This window comes from Phaenicophaeus curvirostris, chromosome 1 (assembly GCF_032191515.1).
Source record: "Phaenicophaeus curvirostris isolate KB17595 chromosome 1, BPBGC_Pcur_1.0, whole genome shotgun sequence".
In the NCBI taxonomy this organism is placed as follows: domain Eukaryota; kingdom Metazoa; phylum Chordata; class Aves; order Cuculiformes; family Cuculidae; genus Phaenicophaeus; species Phaenicophaeus curvirostris.
In genome coordinates, this window is record NC_091392.1 from 55,831,020 (window position 1) to 55,852,527 (window position 21,508).

Below are 21,508 nucleotides of genomic sequence, written 5' to 3' on the forward strand. Positions count from 1 at the left end.
AATCATCCACATATGATCCTCAAAATCCTCATTCCTGCCAAGCAATGGTTTGGAACAAAAAAAAATAATAAAACAGCTCCCCCATCTCTGGTCACCCATCTCAATGCCACACACTATAATGCTATGTTGGATATCTGTTATGTCCTCTCACAGCCAAAGTTTAAGCAGCTTTCTGCTTGTCCTGTAACATGTCGGTTTAAAAACCTTTATCATCAGATTTTTCAAAAGCCTTTTGGAAATAAAACCACAATTTATCTTTACCCTCAAGCCCTTAAAAAGCCTTATGTCTTGAAAAAAATTTGAAAGCTCACTTCCCCTGCATGTCATATTTATCCCTGCCTACCAGAAATACATCAGGTAAAGTGCCTGAAGAGTTGTTCTAAGAAAACCCCTTTCAAAACCTGAAATTATATTTGCCATCTTCCATTCCTAGGGAGACAAAGTTTCTTCTAATTCAGATATCATAACTAATCTATGCTTGAGTAGCTTTCAGAACTATTACACAAGTTTGATACTCGTGCTGGTAGCAGCAAGAGGTTCAGGGGGTCTTGTTGGTTTTGGTTTTTTAACCTCAGTATATGAATTTGAGAATCCATTTGTATAGCTTCACAAGAAATGAAGGTTTCTCTCGCAAACTTCTCCATTGTGATTATACTGATCATTTCTTTAGCTCTTTCTGTTAAATTTGGACAGCTTAGCTCACTAATACATTCTAGCGGGCCTCGTCTTTCTCATACATTATAAGAATCCTCATTAAGTTGAGCCTCAGGGTACTATCTGATATGTTTTACAATTTAGCGAAGGTACATATTGCTTTATCCTTCAGGCATATCTCCAGTTTCAAAACTGGGCCTTCCTCATGATTATACTTTTTGATCTTTCCGAAGCCCAACACCCACTTAAAGGCTAAGTTCTCATGCTTCCCGCACTGTCCTGCTTTTTTAACTACTCCTTTAAAATACCTTCCTCATTTATATAGAGTTGATTGCTGGTTTGGGCCTTGTGGCACACATTTAAGTATTACTGAAATATATACAGCTACTGCTATGAGTCCACAGAATGATGCTGAATCGCTGTGCAATCAGTACAAGTTAGACGGCAACCCCCGGTCCACCATTCAATACAAGATCTTAAGTTCTTCTCTTTGAATTTTGTTTAACATAGACAGAGAGCGTGTGAGCACTGCTAGTAGACAAGATGCATAAAGCTGAGGTTCCTATCATAGCACTTTGTAAGTCTAGTAATCCAAGCAGCAACTTGCACCCTCAGGTGACCAAAGGTATGGCTGTGCTACAGTGTCAAGGCATAAGACTTCCACCCACAGAGGTCCTGAAGTGGCTCTCATTATTTGACACCAACAAGATTGCAACTTACTCTTGCCACCCTTGTCCTTTTGCATTGGGAAAAGCCACTTACATTAACTGGCAACTGAGTTAATTAAGTAATAGCCTATGCAAAAGCCTGCTGTTGCAACAGTTATGCAGGCAACTCAGAGCTCACAACAGCAAATTCTTGTGTGCCTTTTTACACTTCTTTCACAGCACTTCACCCACTTAAGAGACAGCACTTCATCTTGGGTCCTGCTGTAAGTCCATCTCTCAAGGGACACAAAGCACCCCAAACAACTTTAGCACCCTTCTTTTACTAACTTTTTCCACTCCTGTTGCTTTCTTCCCTGCACTTCCATAATCTTTAAGAACAATTTTTCTAACAGCAATGTAATTTGCCTCTCTGGATTCCAAGAAGATAGAAAGCACCATGCACATTCCCAAAGCCCTCCACCCTCCCACTAGCTGTGCGGGTAGCTCTGCATTTCACTTCTCTGCAGTCTAAGAGTGGGCTACTCACAGCAGCCTGGTGCAGAAAGCAGTCACCCTAAAAGCACTTCCTCTTGCCACAGCCGCAAAATAAAGCCAAAATATTTAAATATCAGGGATTCTACTGTTTAAACAAGCTAGCAAAACAAATTTTTCAGCAGTTTTTCCAAAAGATGTCAGAATAGCTGGCTACGTGCAATTAAGAACTCCAACTTCACTTCTAAAGTCTTCAGCTTTGAAGATCTGTACTCTGCATAACACTCTAGGTTTCTGAGAGAACAAAGACAACAGCTGCATGATTAATTCATTAGAAGAAAGTGACTGGGGAAAAGAATGCAAATGCAGCCATGCTCCATGATTATATTTATAAGTCTTATTCCACCAAGTAAAGGAAATCTTGTAAACCAAAAGTCTTAATTCTTCACTAGTATTGGTGGATCCTAGTGCAATTAGTAGATTGTTGTGCTTCCAGTCTAAACAGTAAGCATTCAAACTAGGAAGTGAACTAGGTGTCTATTTAGCTCTGACACAATGCTTATTCCTCTAGGCAGGGAAAAACCGTGCCTTGAAAAGCTTCATAGCAACCAGCTGGAGATATTCAATGCTAAGGATCGTGTATTTGTGTCTCTCACTCTTATGCCCAATTGAAGCACGAGGCTATCAGAAATAACATGGTAAAACAGCAGGCACTCAGGAGCCTAGAGCATAACTACCCTTGACATACATACTGAGGTGTCAGTCTCCTGCTAAGGCAGCTCTGAATGCTCAGCAGTAATTCCTAGTAGCTAGTTCAGAAAGTGTAATATTACCTCTTCCAAAAGACAGCATCTGAATTGAGAGCCTACTGACTTTAGTTCAGTTGGAGCTGACCCTCAGGGCCAAGAGTCTACTCATGCGATTCTGATCCAGCTAAGTCAGACTTATTTTGTTGCTTCTACATAAAGCTGCTTCCCCAAAGTGTTTATTTTTCAGCGGTGTGTAATAACATTCTGCAACTTCTGCAATCAGGTTGTTTTTAGCAATAGCATACAGTATCTCTGAAGAAAGGGAATTGGTAAGGACAGCATCAGCTCCTCCACTCAATCAACAAACTTCAAGCAGCATGCTAAATTGAATTTGTGCATGTTAGACTAATTCCAGCTGGCCATTGCTGAAGGCAATCTCTTTTAAGAGGCAAGACTTGTATGTCCAACTCGTGTTTTTCATCCAACTTCCTCAAAGGGCCATTGCAATTACCCATTTGACTGTAGCTCACCTCAGCTCAGTGAGTTTCTTTCCCCATTAAGCCATGCAGGGACTCACAGATCAGCCCTGATAAACCAGAAGCTAATTACATTTTTAATCTAACCCTTGCAAATCACAAGGTTCCCCTCCTGCACCAAACAGGTAAAGCCGAGTTACAGAAGCTGAGAGCTTCCTCTAGCCAGCCTAAGCTTAGCAATACTTGGGGAAATGCAACTGTTTCCTCATTGGATGGAAGTGACTGAGAAGAGCATCAGAGTATCATAAAATAAGAGTGACACAACACCATGAAACAAAAGATGAGTTACCAAAACTCCCACAGTTAGGGATACCACCATTCTTGAGGTAATTTGGAAGATGCATAGAACTTTCCCCTTCTACCTGCTAGTGCTCCACCAAGTTTCCTAAGCAGGTTCCTGTATCCCTGTCTTCCTCCCAGGATACCATCACCTGGTTTCTCAGCACCTTTAATAGACTCTTTAGCTTGAAGGACATGTAGCATTCTGTCTCCTTTCCTAATGGAGAAGACAATGGAAAATACTAGTAAGAAGATGTGCTAGGACTGTTCTCCAAAAACCTGCTTATAATTTCAGTCCCATTAAGAATGACTTATTTCAATTAGTTTAAGGAAAGTACAGGAAGAACCCACCTGAAAACATTTATAATTATCTTCATAGTGTTTACAAAAAGCCTAAGATAAAAAAGACTTAGCCAAAAACTGGTGTAAGTATGAAGGCTGCTAGTACCATGTAGCAGACTTGTTTTTCACACTTTCAGACTTCATAAGTTCTCTCTAAGCAAGCTACAAAACATTGATTAGGAAGAAGTGAAACTTAAGTCTTCATACTGAAAAAGAATCATACACGTAATTTCAAAGCTACATTATTAATTTGGCCCATTAAAGTTGTGTTTATATTCAAGTCTGCACACCATGTCAAGCAGGCTGACAGTCAAGTTATACCAGTCAGCCTCTAAACTATGTTTAGTTAAATTCTTAGTTTGATCCTACTTCCAATAATTTACAACACCGTTTTCTGTTTCCTCCTGTTCTGGAGGAAAGAGATGCTTCATAGTAGACACAAATTTATACTAAAAGCATCCTGAACATCCTTCTTATGTTTAACATTCACAGGTATAGCAGCACAGTTTATAAACAGTGGTTCCAGTTCACATTCAAGGCCAAACAGGCATTTACACTGAGCATTTATGTGTAGTTCTGTATTTTGCACTTGTAGACTGGACACCAGAAGCTAGTAGCTTTCTCTAGGGTATTAATAACAAGTTGATTCTTGGTGTGCTACAGTCCAACTACAGGAGTCAGATTTTTGCACATGCATCCATTCCTATTGAAATCTTTCCCTCTAACCAAAACAGTATGTAACTTGGGAGGTGGTGTTTGATTGTTTTTTTCCTTAGGGGGTAGTGGAATGTCTTATTTTATTGGTATTTGAATACAGTTTAGAGCACTTATCTAATTAAAGGAACTCTGCAACATAATCAAACAGTATACTGTCAGAATCTAAGCATGAAGGAACAAACAATTTTAGGCAGTTACACAGCTGTCTGTCAAAACCACAATCTAGTTTGAGGCATAATGCTGTATGTATGTAATTAAGAGTCAACAACTTGAGACAGCTTTCTTCCTTAAAACTCAAAAAGTAGGTACATACTAAAGCATTACCTTGTTACTGAGTAATTACTAAAATAAGCTATTAGCTGTCAAAAAGTATTTTTCCATGAGCAAATATTTTCAAGTATTTAAACTACTGCCTCAGAGCAAAATTTCTCACCTAAACCAAGCTCTTTTAAGATTAGGAATCGCCGACTCCTTAACTTGGAAGTTTCTTAAACATGCTAGGCTTTCCTAGAAAATTGAAGTATTTCCCTGGGCACTGAGAATCTTCATCTGTTCTTGCTTGGCAAGATTAGACTTCAAGGCAGGCATTGCTAAGCTGTATTTTATGGCTTGTATTATGCAAGTCCACAAGTTTGGGTTAGCTGTCAACTATTATTAAAATACAGTGTTGGACATGAAAACAAACATTAAGGAGCATGGCAGTAAAACGCTATGTTCTGATCATAACAGGGGGATATCCAAATCATACGGCTGAGCTTCAAGACTTTAATTCACAGCAGCAAGACCAAAGGGGAAAACTGGAAGTGACAGATATTGGGTAGGAGGAACACACTGACTGTGACTTAGTCTAACCTTTGCACGAACACTCAGGCAACTGCCTGTTTTTATACAGCCAAGCAGTCCCTTCTCAATATAGCACTGCCTAAAGACATCTGCAGACAGCCACAGGTATACCCAAGGAGAAATCTAATGGGAGGAAACGCAGTGTTTGGCTGCACTGAATTCTTAAACTGGGCTTGCACAGTAGCCTTACCATTCTTAAGTACTGGACAGTCATGAATTATACAAACAATTGTCTAGACAAAAGACTGCACTTTCCAGGAAACACATCTTGCGGGTATGAAAAGCCTGAAAACATTCTCAGACTTCGCAATGAGAAGACTACCTTTCCAGACCACAAGGCTCAAAGGTACTTGTTCAGAGATATCCTACACTAGTAAATGCTAAAAAGGCAGTTTAGCTTGCTATTCCACTTACCCAGCTTCAGACCACTTACTGACCAGTATATCCAGGTAGGTTATTCTCAGAGTCCTCAAAAACTGTTAAACCACCCCTAAATTCCCAAAAGCAAAAATAATTAGCATAGTAGTATAACAGCATAATATTATCAGAATGAACTACAGTGGCTTGCAAAGATGCCTGGGTTTTTTACATTCAAGATTTCTTCTCATAGGAAGAAACCAGTAGGCTCAGAATGAGCAAATAAATGTACAGGTCACTGTAATTTATGGAAGACTATAAGTGCTCTTCCCCTGTGGGAGGCTTCCAGACCTCTTTGTATACATACAGGACACAGAACCTATAAAAATAAAGCTCAAATGTATGACGAGATGCACAAGTACTTGGTATCTTAATTTGGATAGCCCCCTCCAATCTTAGATACACAAAGAACAGACCAGACTACAGTTACAAATGTATATATAACACCGGTGTTTACCTCTATAGGATGAGATAGCATCTGAGACATCTGACTAGCTTTCAGTAACTAATTGTTGACCCATTTATCAGGAAAATCCCTCTTCCATTTATTAAACTGTTCTTAACTCAGAATTTCACACAGGCATATTTGTAGGAGGTGCTACTAGACTATTTAAGCTCATGAAAGCAATTTTTGTAGAGCCAGCAGAGGGAGTACAGACATCGTTTTACTTATCAGCTGTGGAAAAGATACTCTCCTTGTAAGAAAGCACTTAAAGAGCTGGCCTGCAAGCCTAATACAGTGTGTTTAAAAGCATGCCAAGAACTTCCTAAGGCTTTCAGAGACATGTATGTCAATGGCCAGCAGAGTTGGCGTTCTGTTTCTGATCCCTAACCAGCAGTCACAGCGCAAAGTCTCATATCTGACAACATTGGCAGGATCAACTCTTTAACAGTACTAACAAGTGCCATAAGCCTGATGCTTTACATGGCCCCCAAACCCATTATATATTATAGCTAGAGCTCAAACTAGTCAACAGTTTTTATTCCTATGGATTTTGCTGTTTCTTAGTTTCAGAAAACCTAAATACTTTTGGTTGTTAATTTCTTAAAAAGCAGCTTCACCTGGAAGAAAAGCTGAGAAGCTCAGAGTTCAAGACTAGCAAAGGGACCAGAAGGGTACAGCAGCAAGGTGTTGGACTGGAAGGTAGTAAACAGCTAACCTTTCTGCTGGTGTTCACAGAGGCATGCACCTACTGGCAAATCTGGTTTTACACATCCTCTGAGGCAAGAGCTCTGCTGCTTTATTTAGCATTTCCATTGATCAGTCTGCTTGGGAGTTGGCAATTATGACTGAATGGTGTTGACACAGTGGCGGCTGTGGAAACAAGTCTGAAAAAGGAACAGGCTTTAAGCAGACAGATTGATAGCTTTTTGACATCTCCTGGAGGTGAACACTAAGCTCCAGGCCACCATGAGACAATATACCTCTCTGCCAAGAAATCTACAAACAGACACTCCTTACTTCTTTAGGCTGCAAAGTTTTTACAAGGTTCCTTTAAATAAAGTCAGTATTTCCAAATTTGTTGGTAAGAGGCTAAGCTAATACAAAATCCTTGCCAACTTTAAGGATTTATCAAATTATTTTATTAGGTGGCTACTTTTAAGTTTCACTATTTAGAAGTTCATAGATTAAAAGCTCACACAAATGAAATGAGAAAATTAGTCTCAAAATTTCTCCTATAAGAGTGGCAGAATGCTTTCCTCCTCCCAAACAAATGATAAATTTCCTTCATCTTTAACTTCACACAAGCTTTAAAAAGTTCCAAGAGGTTGAATCACTAGATTTTGGTTACTACCTACCCAGGACAAAGAATAAGCCTGTAGCTATGGCATTCAACCTCCACTTCTTTTGAGTTTTGAAAACAGAAAAAACCACCCTTCAGCAAGTTAAGATGGTTGCTTCTGCTCCCTACTTCCTGCAGGCAAGCAGTCCTCACTTCTCAGCTTCATTTTCACATAGTAGATTCACTACACAACTAAGCCAAAGTGGGCCAAAATGATTCCCATCTTACAGAACTTGGGTTCAATATTGTACAGCTGACTAAAATTTCTCCCCTAACACAGGGCAAGACCACTTCACAGTTTTGCTGTTGAAATTCAGGGCTCTGGCAGCACTCCCTGCTTGCCTGCTGTGCCTGGTTGTCTCCCAAGACTTTGGCCAGGCCACTCAGTTTGCTTTATGTAGGGCAACCACAGCAGGGAAAGCCCTAACTCTTCCACCACAAACATGGTGATGCCCAAGTATCAGGAGGTATCCCAACCGCTCTGATTATCCTGCCCTTCCCCAAGTTATTGCTCTCTCTTTGTGACAATAGTCAAGTTTCTGCAAACACATAAGAAGCTGATCCAGATAGGAAAAATTATGTTTTTCAGGGAGACTTTATCTAGCCAGACTCACCACATAGATAACCCAGTGCCAACTCAAACCAGGTCACAGAAATACAATGAACCTGCTTAAACCATTTGCTTGAACCAAGCAAATGTGAAACCATACTTAAAAGAAAGATGCATTTTTCGAAGGACATGACTGAATTTATGACTACAAAGCCATAAGCAGGTGTTATAAGCAAGGTGAACACCATAAGTTCACATAGCAATTTATTGGTTGACTAGAATATCACTATTCTAACTCATCTTGCAACTGAAGCCTTTTTAAGCTCCCAAATAATTATGAATATTATATACTTTACAGTTGAGGGATTGACATTAGGCTTCTAATCAGCAGTTTAAAGCATGTGATCTATTTATATGGAGTAGTAGGGTGGGGGGAAGCGCTGGGAAAACCCTGAAACATGAGTATGTTTGGAGAACCTTTCCTCTTAAATAAGTTTCTACAGCAAATTCCACAGAATTTTACATTTGAAATTACTACAGCCACCTTTAAGGGATAGGCAGAGGTTTGCTGTTATCTCAGTTTTTCACCTGAAATGCTGAAGACATTTAGTACACAGCTGAACAATTACTGATTCCAGTATTAATCACTCCCCAAGAATCAGTACCTCAATAATTACTAACACAGCACACAGCAGATGGCAAGAGCTTTTTTGGAAGCCAACACTGAAGTTGTACTCTTCCCCATCCCCTTCTCATCTCACCACCTGGAGGTTTGATCTAAAGTTCTGAAGCCTGTTTGCATTCCACAGGTTAAAAGTTTGCATTCCTCCCATAGCATGCGAGATCCACCTGACCAAATGGTAACACCTGTATCCAAGGTAGGCACTACAGGCTTGCTTTTTATTTTTTTTTCCTTAAATAGGCAATGGAAAAATCACAAATTCTCTGCTAAAAGATTAAATTTAGCCAGCTAGAACATGATCCAAAATAGTCTCATGAATCTCTTCTTAGATGTGCTTGTGTCTCTTCAGCAGAAGAGGCACAGAGTAACTCCTTTCAGTTTAAGATGCGTATATAAGTGGCTAGGATTGTCCTGCTGAAGTGCAGTTGGCTGGGCTAAACTCTCACATCAAGCAGCTGCACTTCCATGTCAGAGCAGGCACATGCGAGAGGAAGGATGTGGTTTCACAGTTAGTTTAGGAATATCCAAGCTTACACTACTGCCAGAAGGTAGAGTCCTACACCCCGGATGGCACCAGCACCAATGCTCACTTAACAAGAGGGGGCAGCCCTAGATGGAGAATGGGTGAAAAGGAAGACTGAAGCAATACCGGTGGCCAGATGGGTGACAGGTACTGCCCCCTTCCAGCACAGCACAGGCCTCACCAGCTGAAGTCAATTATGGAAGCTCTTCTCACCTCCTCATTAATCCTAGGGAAAAGAGCCAGAGCCAGGTTGAACTTTCTCTATGAGGTCCCACTGAAGACCATCACCAGGGTCCCTCTTTATCCCTCTTCCAAGTCAAGCAAAGCCACCTTGCTCAACCTTTCCTCACATGCCACAAGGCTATCCCAAATCAGCTTAGTTACTCTCTGCCAGGAAAGGTGCAGAACACCATTCTGGATTGCGGCCTCACAAGCACAATGGAAGGCAATAACCCCCTGCCTATGCTCTTGCTGATGTAGCCCAGTGCAATCCAGTCCTTGCCAGCACGGGAAAACCTTGTTGCTGACTCAGGCTCCCCTGTCTAGCAGGGTGGCCAAGACCGGATTTCCTACAGACCTTCTCCTCCAGCCCCACTATAGGGTGCCAGGCAGCCAAGGCAGTCCCAACCTTCCTGTTCACTCTCATTCCCGGGAATATGGATGAGCTATCAGCCCTACCACCACAATCCAGCACTGGACACATTGACATTTCCAACTACTCCCACCTGTTGCAACCAAAAAGAAAACTCATCAGTAGTGCTTTTATTTTGCCAACTCACTGATGCTCAGCAGGGGACTTTTGCAACTCCCATCAGGAGCTTGAAACAGGTCTGTTTTATGATCACTGCCTCAAAGTAGCATGGATTTACTTTGTCCAGTTCAAAGCATTTTGCCTCTGGCTACATACACAGCTTTATTCACCATATTCATTTCTCTAGCTTTGGGTTTGACAATAGAATGGTAACAAAGCTTCGAACCTATGCAAATTCAGCATTTCAGTTTTAGAGTGAGTAGTTCAAAATGTTATTACAGTATCTTCCCAGAAAATACAAAGTACTCACTTCAAGCATCCACCCCTTGCATTCTTCCATCTGCTAAACTGATTTCCTGTGCTTTGAGGGAGCTTAAATTCATACCACTGCTTTTGAGTGTCAGAGTTTGCATAATCAAGAAAACCTTTTCAGAGCGGTTTTAGGTAAGGCAGTTTCAGATGCTGCTATACAGTGTCCAGCACTGTCAGGCTCAACAAGGAAAAAAGAAAGCCACATATGAATTGTTCACTTGCAAGTAGATGACATCCTTAATATGTACTACTGCTGTATATGGTGGTTTTTCATTTTTTAGGAGGGTGTGGGTGTACTAAAGCTCTTTCAAAAGGTTCCTGTAACCTGGTATGCACCATGAGCAGCCATCTCCATCTGAAGGATAACTCCACTACAAATGCCTCCACTAAGAGAAACCAACTAACACACAAAACCAAAAATCCAAAAGGCAAGAGACTATGCTTTTCTCAAGTCCCAAATAATTCAGTCCTTTATTTCCAAATCTTTTTCAACTCACTTTTGAAATACATCTCCAGTCTAGGAAAAAAAAAGCCCTAGAGCTACAATAACCACAGACAGATCCACCTATTACCAAAACACACATATGAAATCAGACTTTGTGAAGAAGCTGACATTTCACCACACAAAGAAAGTTCATTGTAGAATGTGAAAATCACTGTCACTATTAACTGCATTGATCAGAACATAAGCCAAAGTGATTTGAGTTGTTAGTAAAGCAGAAGTAAAGCAGTTGTGGTAGCGCACCTGCCTGACCCTCCCCAGCTGTCAGTCTGCAGCTTCTCAACTATGTAGATTTGAATGTTGTCTGGATCAGATCCTGCCAGCCAGTTTAAATCACTCTGTGTTTCACACAACTTCACTGGAGTAAGGCTGCTAGACACTGCTCTAATTCAAGTATTGATTTGGATTGTATTTCATAGGTTCCATGAAGCTTTGCACCAGCTTCATTCCAGAGTGAGGAAAAACTGGCAGATGCAAGTGATGTGAAGCAATTTAAAGTGCAACAACAACAGGAAAAGCCATAGCACCTAGATGCAAGTGAAAAGACTTCTGCTCAATATGCATAAAACCGTCCTTTAGTCTCTACTATAGCTTAATACACAGCAGAGGTTAAAAAATACCACCCTTTCTTAGTTAATTTAAGGACTAACCATACCTGTCCTTTTTACCAATTTCTTATTACTATCTCAGTTTTACCCAAGTAAAAACTTCAGAAAGCAACTCTGGATGCATAATATGACAGTTCTTCATTTCTTCCACTGCAGTATCAGAAAACATCTAGGCATACAGCTAGCGTGCTGAAATTTTCTTTAATATTTTACTCGGTGCAAAGGTCCTTATGTATAGATCCAAATAATCTTTTCTGGAAAGCCATTAGGTGAATGCTGGCATTCAAACTATTCTCCAATCTACTGTCAGAACAATAACTTCAAGCTCCTCTACATGAAAATGTTAATACTCTCTAGACAATGGTTTCACATGGCAACCCCACAAGAAGGAACATTCCTACACCACTGATCGGAAGACAGTCACTGCTTCCCTCACACAAGCCTTGCCTCTCGCCTTGGAGAGCCTAGTCTGCAGGAGGATTGTGTAACACAAATCATCCACTGATGCAGCAAGTCAAATGAGCAGTGATGGCACAAAGGAGTTGTTGAACAGCACAGGACAGGCTGGAAATGAAAGTAGCTATCAGGCCCCTTTAACCATCCCATAAAACTTCCTGCTCCTGATGACAAGCCAAAGAAACAAGCACAAATGAAGCCTGTCTCGACATCTTCACAGTCTCTTGGATGATGCTGATCAACACAGCAGACTCACAAGGACATGAAAAAAAGTGTGCTTAACTTCAGAATATTAAAAACAGAAGCAAACACCTTCTATTAACACAGGTGAATAGCAAGTCTTTTGATCAGGACTTAAAAGACTCCCATCTCCTAAAACACCTACAGAGAAAAAATGTTTTCTAAACTTTCGGAGAGTGATGGTGGCCATCCTCTTAACTTTTTATAATATGCTGAGAAGTATTCCCCAAAAGAAAAGTTTGCAGTAGCTACAAGACTTCTTTACTGCTAATGGCTAAGCTCCTTGTGTCAACAAAGAGCACAGCACTTCGGACATTTCTCTCAATGGTGAAAAAACTCCATCAAACACAGCTAACGTCTCTTCTTCTTCCTTTCCCCATGAAGGGTTATTGGTTGGTTTTGATTTGCTTTAAATCCAAAGATATTTTCAACAGATTTCCAGATGAAGTTTATTCTATCATACAATGCTACATATGTTTTTTTCAGAAACCTTATCACGCAAGACCAAAGGTGTATTGACTTCATTAGAAATGCAGTAGATCAGGAAAGCAATGTATACACCACCACCAACACATCCCTGTATTTGCACAGACACATAAGCAATCTTGAAAGAGTCACACGGACAAGCCACCAGTCACCTGTCAAGTAACAAATGTAAAATGTGATCTCTGTGTAAGGGCAGATCTGTAACGCTCCCATGAAAAGAGCACTTCACTTTTCTTCCACTGGTGCATCTATTGTAATCGTGATTAGGATTATCTCAGATTCAAAATCCTAAAATGAATACCAAAGTTTGAGCTTCAATGAAGACATAAGGCAAGAAGAAAAAAACCACATCACTGTGAACCTTGGGTTGAGTCCCAGGAAGTCAGATAGCTGCTTAAGGCAAAACTGGCTGAATCATCTTTTCTGCCTTGAGATGCATTTGTCCCTGTTGACTATGCGGAGCACGGTACATACCAGGCCTCCTCTTCGTAGACCAGACACTGTACACCAAGTGGTCAGAACCCAACAGTGTTGTATTCCCTGCTGCCACCTTATCTTTCTGTGAATATAAGGGCACAAGTAAGGGTAGCAGATTACAAGTGATAGGCTCTGCAGAAATGTGTTTTAAGAACACAGTGTTTCCTGTGCTCACTGGGTATTAAGGCGACACCCAGCTCATAAGCAATATTAAAACCAGAAACCTTCAGACCACTTAAGTTCACCACCATAAGCAGGAGGCCATGCAGGGACTTACACAGCTCTCTCCTCCAAAGCACTATCGGAAAACTGCCAGCAATAAGCCAACACTACTCCCAGGACTGAGACCAATCACATTTTAAGGGGCAAAACCAGGCAGGCTTAACAGAGCCAGCTCCGGAGCTTATCAACTCCGTCATCCTCAAAATGCATCCATGCACTCCTTAACTACACAATACAGTAACAAAAAAATCAGTATAGGGAGGGTATACCCTCTTCCTCAGTCCATTACCCTCCAAACCCAAGGCAGATGTTATTTGGCTGGCTTGTAACAGCATATTACATCTTATCTCTTTCTGGACAAAAAAGAACTTGGATTTCTTTTCAGAGCTACACCTGGCATTTTTTTTTTCATTTTTAAAAACGCCTCCTACATTTTCTTTACATTTCTTCTCCCACCAGACCTTTGAAATACCAACTGAGAAAGCCTCATGCCTTCTATGATGCCTACTTTGCAATTCACCAAAATTAAACTAATAACACCTCCTGCTGTCATCTGTCAGTTAGAATAAAATTTAAGTGGCAGCAGAAATCACTTTCATAATGTTTACTGGAATATGAATTGCCTGAACAGGCAAATCCCTCAAATTTACTGTTCATATCAAGTGAAACCTGTCAAAAACTAGAAACTTATTTTTATAAACTGTATTTGAAAGCCTGATAATTTAGAAAGAAAAGACTAGCTGGACGATACCACATACTTGTGTTGAAACTACATTTGGTGTGAAAAGTTGCAACTCTTCCTAGATGGTTTAGGGAACATCTTGTCTGTTGATTGCACTGCACATTACCTCCCAGAAGCCCTCCTTCTATACTGCTTATTGCTTCCATCTCCTGCATGCAACTGCCCTGTTACAGAGATACTGAACATATTTTTAGTTTTCACATGCAGACATAATTATTTGGCAACCTTCACTAAAGAAATCCTTCCCTCATTATTTTTTTATTAGTTGAGCATGGCCTTTTCAATAATTTGAAGCCAAATCCAGGAGAAAAATAACATTAGTGACAGTTATTTAAAAGTGAAGAAATCCAAATGTAAAGACAAGCCATTTTGAGCTAGATTAGTAATTCTTAATGCTTGTGAGAAATTCCTATCCTCTACATAAGTCAAAGGTTCAGTTTTCTTTTTCAAACAGACAGCAGTATCACCTCCTGTCCTCTGGCCTCCTTGTCCTTCAATCAGTTAACTCAGTGAAGAGCAATAAAACTGTTACTTTCAAAAGAAAATTCAACAGGTTTGAATAAAAAAAAGCCTACTTGAGACTGTCGCACACATTATAGCAAGCCAGCAGGCAGAGCTAATCTTAGCTTTTTAGACATAATACCGCAACTCCTAGATTTTATCTAATTTTTAATTAAAATACTCTACCGAGAAAGATCATTATCTCCTGAGCAGCAGCTTTTAACAAGTTTTATTATTATTATTATTATTAATTTTAAGACTAGTTGAAAATACCAAAGAGTACAAATTTAAGAATATTATTGCAATTTTATTGATTTTGGAGGAAACTAAGCATACTTTTCTGTAACAAAATCTGCTGTAGATTCAGGTAGTATTCCTTATTTCTCAAAGGATATTTACATTTAAATGCCCTGGGCTAATCATGGCTATTCGTTATTCTTCATTACATTAAATTCTGCTAACTGAAACCCGACTTCAGCTCTGAGCAAAACGTGCATCCTTATTGCACTATTTTCCCTTAAAACCAAAAGGGAATATATATTAAAATGAACAGTTTAAACACTGAAAGACATCACTGAGGTCACATTTCAGTGGTAAAGAATGCTCAGTGCCATTAATATTTAGTCTACCTTAATGGAAGAAATTTGAGTTAGAAGATACTTCAGGTTATCTTGTCCACTCTTATGTTAAGGGAGACTAGCTTGCTATGGCATGTTATTGATTGCTTTACCAAGCCCATTTTGAATTCGTCATTACTAAGAGTCCCCAGCTCTAAAATCTTAAATAATGGCAAAGTTAACTCTTCCACAGTATCTGTTTTTGAGGGCAGTTTAGCAGATCCAACCTACATTTCTTCCTTCTTAATACCTTCATCTTATGACTGTCTCCAGTTTATCATACTCCTTTTATTCTGAATAAACACAAAACAGTAAAAAAAGTAATTACTGGGCCTTTGCAACTGTGAGCTGCAGGACATTTATGTGTCTCTCAGCTTCCTGTTAGGCTTCCACAACAGGTTTAGAGGTTCTCAATTTTAATAGCCGAAAGAAGTTCTCTATATTGAATCCATGAAAGAGTCACCTTCCAAATGAGATTCTAACGTTAGATTGCAGAGCATTTTAATTGGTAGGATCACTTGCAGATTATTAGCTGATTATATATTACACAAATGGGAATCCTTTGCTTATATCATGACCTGTATGTAATGCAACTTTGTAAGAAGCCAACACATAACTTACCCAATGCTAATGTGACACTAGCTTGTTTTCTGCTTCAAGTTCCCAAGCACATCTGCTTAATATGCAATAGTGAGTCACTGTATGTGTGCGTACACAGAGTACTGCCACAATCCCCTTTAAAATTAGTTTTGACTTGTATCATTGTAGTTATCTACATCACAAGTAGCATTTTACTTGGAATGAATTGAAGTAGTTATGTTGCAATTCAGCACCAAGATAATAACATTGACAGGAAATCCTGCAAGTGTCTGTACACAGCACTGCATCCCCTTTTTCTTCAGAAAACCCAGCCTGGGTGGGTTACCATACTGAACAGAAAGAGCAGCAATATACCAAACAACCTAACAAAGCTGTTCAAAACCGAAAATTTCACATTGAAGTGTAAGAGGTTTTTTTCCTCCTCACTGAATTCAGTGACCACTTTTTCCACTGACACCGAGAGTTTCCATTCATTATGCCATAAGTATTAAAGTCCTAGTACATTGGAAGCTATTCCTGCCAAAAGAGCCAATGGTTTAAAGATACACAAGTTTACTTCTATCGGAATTCGCAATTTGTGGTGTTTTGAACAAATCCTTGAAAAGCTCGAACAAACATGAGGAAAAAAAAAAGGCACTGTCTAGAGTTACAGTTATCACCTGAACACACTGCATGACGAACCAAGGAGTGTGCAAGTTACCTAACCAAGATCTTTTCAAGCACCTAAAAACACTACTTCAACTTAAGTTCTTTAAGACTTATGCGTGTTTTAAAGAGGCAGAATCTTTTGAACAGGCAGGGGTTTTCCAAAGACAAGCTCCGCTTCTCCCCTCAGCAAGCAAAGATTGCCAATCACTAATGATGCAAGATATGTTTCACAGGTACAGCTGGGTTGGGACTTCGCTTCCAAGAAGGGACACGTTAAGGGACACGATCAGAACATTAACCTGTAGCTAGTCACCTCTCAAACGCTGCAAAGCCAGACACCAGTGCAAACACATGCTCAGAAGACAAGGAATAAGGCATTAACGCCAGCTCCTTTTAAACACACTTCGAAAAGAAAACCACAGCCCCTGAATTTATAAATTTAAGAACGCTGTAACAGATAGCTAAGAACTTCTGTAACATGGATCTTAAAATGAAAAAGAAAAAAAGCCTCCGAAATGTTGTTACCATGTATCTTTCCCTCATCTCTTCTAACACATTTTAAAAACCGAAACGGAAAAAAAAAAAAAGCACAGAGGCTTTCTGTTAAGTGTGGAACAAGCATAAGACTGCATAGACCTCTATTAACGCTGTGCAACGCTGTTGTCCCTCAGGTTGAAAAACCTGGGACTGACTCACCCCCAGCTCCCGATCTCCAGCGGCTTCTCCCGGCCAGGCGGACACCACCACCATCCCCCCGCCTCAGGCAAGCACCGCTCGCACCGCGCTAAGAGAAACGCTCCCGAAGAGCACCCCAACACCTCTTCTCCATCAGCTTCCCACGAGACCCGACACCCTTCCGACCTCGGTGTTTTCCGACAGCCCGAGGGACCGGGCAGGCTAGCCCGAGCCCCGACGGCTCGGCGCACGCCCTCCCGCAGCTGCCCCTCCGCCGGCGCTCCGGCCCGCTCCCCAACTCACGTGGTGGCGCATCCAAAGGTTACCCGCGCCGCCGGGGCGCGGATGACACCGCCGCCGCCGCCGTCGGAGGCGCTTCCCGCGGCGGAGCGGGCTCCGCGCTCGGCCGCGCCGCGACTGCCGGCCGGGCGCCGCATCCCCTCCCCGCCCGCGCCGGTCGATGAGCGCCGCGGCCGAGGCACCGAGAGACCGAACCGCCGGCGGCCGCCGACACCCGCTCCGGGGAGGAAGAAAGAGGCGGCCCGGGAGGCTGCGGGGGCGCCCGGGCTGCCGGTGTCGCGCAGCCTTACCGGGCTAATCCCGGCTACTTAACCCGGCGGGGGGCCGAGCACCACCTTAATCCGCGGCGTGCCGGCCCGGTCCCGCCGAGGCTCAGCCCCGCGGCCGCCGCCCTCAAGGTCACGCCGCGTCCCGGCTCGCGCGGCGGCGGCGGCCAGGTGCTCGCTCCGGTACCTGCGGGGGAAAACCGGGGATCCGCGGCGCCCGAGCCCCGCCGCGGCTGCCGAGCGGCGCCCCGCACCTGCCGCTCGCCGCGGGGGGAAAAGGCGACCCGCCGCGCTCACCTCGCCGCCGGCCGCGACAAGGCGCCCGCGGAGCCGCCCGCTCGCGCCGGGTCCCCGCGGCGGAGAGGGGGCGGGGGGCAGCGGCGATCGAATCGGGGAGGGAGGGGGCACCGGAGGAAGGAGGAGAGCGGAGGCGCCCGCCCGCCCCGCCCCCGTCGCCTCACCGGCACGAACCCACTGCTCGCCGTCCCGGCGGGCGCTGCTGCTCCTGCTGCTGCTGCCACCGCCGCCGCCGCCGCGGCTCCCCCGGGGGCCGTCCCGCCTCCTTTTCCTCCCGCACGCACCGAGCCCCGGCGCCGCAGAGCAACCGCTACGGGAGCCGCCGGGCGGGGCGGGGCGGGGCGAGGCGCAGCGAGCCTCCCTCCTCCTCCTCCTCCTCCTCCCCCTTCTCCTCCCTCGCGGTCGCTCACTCGCTCTCTCGCCGCCGCCCCCGCCCCTCCCGGTGCCGCAGCCGCCGCTCCCCGCCGCCCCCTGAGCGCCGGTCACGTGACGGGGCCCCTCGCGCGGCAGGGAAAGGTTGGGGGGGGAGGGAAGGAGGGGGGGGGCGGCGACGTGCGGCGCCTTCAACGGGGGAGCGGGAGGCGGGGCTGCGATAGGCGGGGCGCCCGCTAGGGGGCGGGTCCGCGCGCCGCCCGCCGGCCACTGGCGGGACGGGAGGCTGACGCGCTTGTTTCCATGACGTCGGCGGGCGGGGCCGCGGCGTTTGATGGAGCGCGGCGGGCTCGGCGGGGGGGGGTGGGCGGGGGCGGTAAGGGAGGGGGTCGGTGACTTTGCCACGAGCGGCTCCGGCGGGGAGGGGCGGCGTGTGCGTGTGTGAGCGGGGCCGGGGGCGCGCGCGCCCGTTGTCCGCCCCCTACCCCTCGCGGCGGGGGGGGCGGGGCCGCCCTAACGGTCCGCGGGCGCGCGCGGGGCGCGGTCCCGCCCTGGCTGCAGATGGGGCCGCCGGTTCGAATCCCCGGGCCGCGCTCTGCCCGGTGCCCCGTGGTGGGCGGCAGGGGCGAGCGTGTGGCTGGGGCAGGGGAGGCCGGGGGAGGTGCGGGGGGGGAAGTGTTCCGCGTTTCTGTCTCCAGCCTTCGGTTGGAGAAAGAAAAATTGTCGGGGTTAGAAAACCCGAGTGAGTTGTCCGGGGAAGGAAATAACAGGGCTGGGAATGAAACTGGAAGGAAAAGACCCCAATTTCACTTCTCTGCCGACGCGGATCATCCCACACCCGAAATGAAAAAAATCGCCATCCCTAAAACACGACGCAGCTACAGCCACGTTATATTTTCTCGAGCCTTGATTTGGCATCCCCCCCACCCCTCCGCCGGGCATCTCTTTGCAGGGGCTGGCCAGCTGTGCCACGGGCTGCCTGGCTCCTCGAGCCTCCCATAAATACCCTGCTTCTCCTTTGTTATCCTTCAAATCCCGCTGCTGCCACAGCCAGTGCCGCAAAAGACTCGAAAAGCAGAGGAGCTCGTGTGTCACCACTGCTGCGGAGCCCAGATGATGCAGAGCCAAAAGGGTTAAAGCAACAGGGTGAAGTCAGCACAAAACGGCCCAAAAGGGCTGCCAAATAAATAAATCATCCTAACTACGTTATTATCATGGCTTGCCTGAGCTTCATTGTCTCATTCTTTCTTACCTGAATGCCTATTACATTTGTCTCCTTGTTGGAGAGAGGCAATCAAAAGAGACTGTGAGCAGTAATTGGCTCCTGCCCGTTTTGGATGTTGCTAAAAATACTACCTTACCTCTCCACATCTAGAGGTCAATTGAAAAATCAAAATACCGCGGTAAGCAATGCTGCAGACTATTCTGTTGAGATTTTTTGCTTTTCTTCCAAGAAGGAGGATATAAAACTATCTAAGCACGTATAAAACATTCTCTTGCATTCTGCCTGCAGTTCAGCACCCTCCTCTGCACTGATTGCTGTAGCTCAGCGAGGCTTCCCCAGGCGCTTGGAAATTGTATTTTTCAATACAGCTTTGTAAGACTGGCAGATGCGTTCTGCACAGTTCTGTCATATCTCCTAGCTCTCAGGCAGACAAAATTAGCTTTGGTACAGCTAAGGAGGAGTTGATGTGTTTAACGCATTGCAGTCTGGGTACACGTCTGTACCTGTTTCCTTTTGTCCTGACGGAAGGTAGGTAGGTTGTGCTTCAGTTCTTTGTTTATGAAATGGGAAGAATATCCTATTTTCTTCGCAGGAAGGAAGGAAAGGTGGGAGGGATACATATCAATGCTAATTTTTTGAAATACTGCTATGGTAGAATTCTCTTAAGTGGATACATTTTTCCAGGCGCAAAACCAGTTATTATTTAATGTTCCTCTTGCACTGATACTCCAGGGTAGCATAAAACCATGCAACACGTTGACTGAAAGTAAGAAGAAATTTCAACTAGCTCTACAGAATCTCCTCCCTGATGATTTCAAAATGTTTTCCAAAATCATCCTCGAGCTACAACACTCTTCATGGGTTTTGTGAGAAGACAGGCACTCATTCTGTTTCTAAAGGCTAGGACACGTAACTAACTAACAGAAAACATTCCATGTAATGTAGGTCACCGGTCCTATAAAGCAAGGAAAACCAAGATGCACAAAGAAATATTTCTGGAGATCTTTCATTTTACTTTTGAAGAAACATTACCATTTCAGGAAAATTCAGCATGGTTTGCAGACAATTTGGAAAGGCCAGACTTGACAAATCAGTGACAATAGCTCAAGTCATTCCATGACCAACAGTCTGACAACAGAAATATCATACATACATTTTAACGGAGGCAGAAAATGTGTCACACAGAATGTAAGTGGGTTGCCTGGATCTGGTCTACTTACTATGAGGCTTTTAACATAAGGCATGTGAATTGGACTATTTGGCTCATTACAACATTTGGTACAAAATGAGTAAGGCCACCAAGGTCTGAGAAACAAGCATCCCATCCTGAATGAACTAGGGGCCTTTTGGCAAAATTGCATAATGGGCTTGACTTGAGAAAAGAAAGTAGAAATCAGACTTTTCCTAGGTTGCGCATAATCTGAATTTTATTTCATTTTGAAACTGATTTACTGATTATTTTGCAAGTGCTGATCCTGTTTTAAAAAAACCAAAATTAGCGAACTGGAGAAAGCACGAGAAGTTGGGAAAATATTTGTGTGTGGGCACACCCATGTCTAAAGCTTCCACCAGGCTTGCAGAGCCAAACATTTTCCATAGCAGCTACATCTCCCAGTCGGCTTTCTCAGCCCACTACTGCTGTTTGACCATGCTCTGCAGACCACCCTGGAGAAGATTCCTGTTCCTCATGCTTCTGGCTGGGGCCCTGCCCCATTGCCTGTTGGGCCATGAAGGCTACATCTTGTGATGGTTCCAGTATCCTGCATGCTAACTGATCAATCTGTTGCCTAGAAGACTAGACAGCCATCTAGATGAGCAAACGATTAACCTCTCGTTCTTCTCCTAGGTGTCACAATGACCAAATCACTCAATCATCCACTCACCAGCCTAGCAATGACCTTGTGAAAGAAAACAACATCACCCAATTCATTCTGAAATCGCCCACCCCTCCCTAAGGAAAGAGGCCTATCTGTGAACATTTGCATTTTTATCAGCT

At 43.8% G+C, this 21,508-nt stretch overlaps 1 protein-coding gene across 3 annotated transcripts in view; it reads right to left on the reverse strand.

Moving 5' to 3' along the window:
• Positions 1 to 12,320, reverse strand: part of ATP2B1 (ATPase plasma membrane Ca2+ transporting 1) — a 56,328-nt gene extending 44,008 nt beyond the window's left edge. For 2 of the 3 annotated variants that reach the window (XM_069858575.1, XM_069858593.1), the window contains exon 1: positions 12,226 to 12,320. The gene's annotated coding sequence lies outside the window, so the exon portion shown is untranslated. The remainder of the gene's footprint in view (positions 1 to 12,225) is intronic. The other variant, XM_069858583.1, reaches the window with a different exon arrangement.
• Positions 12,321 to 21,508: the final 9,188 nt, after the last annotated feature.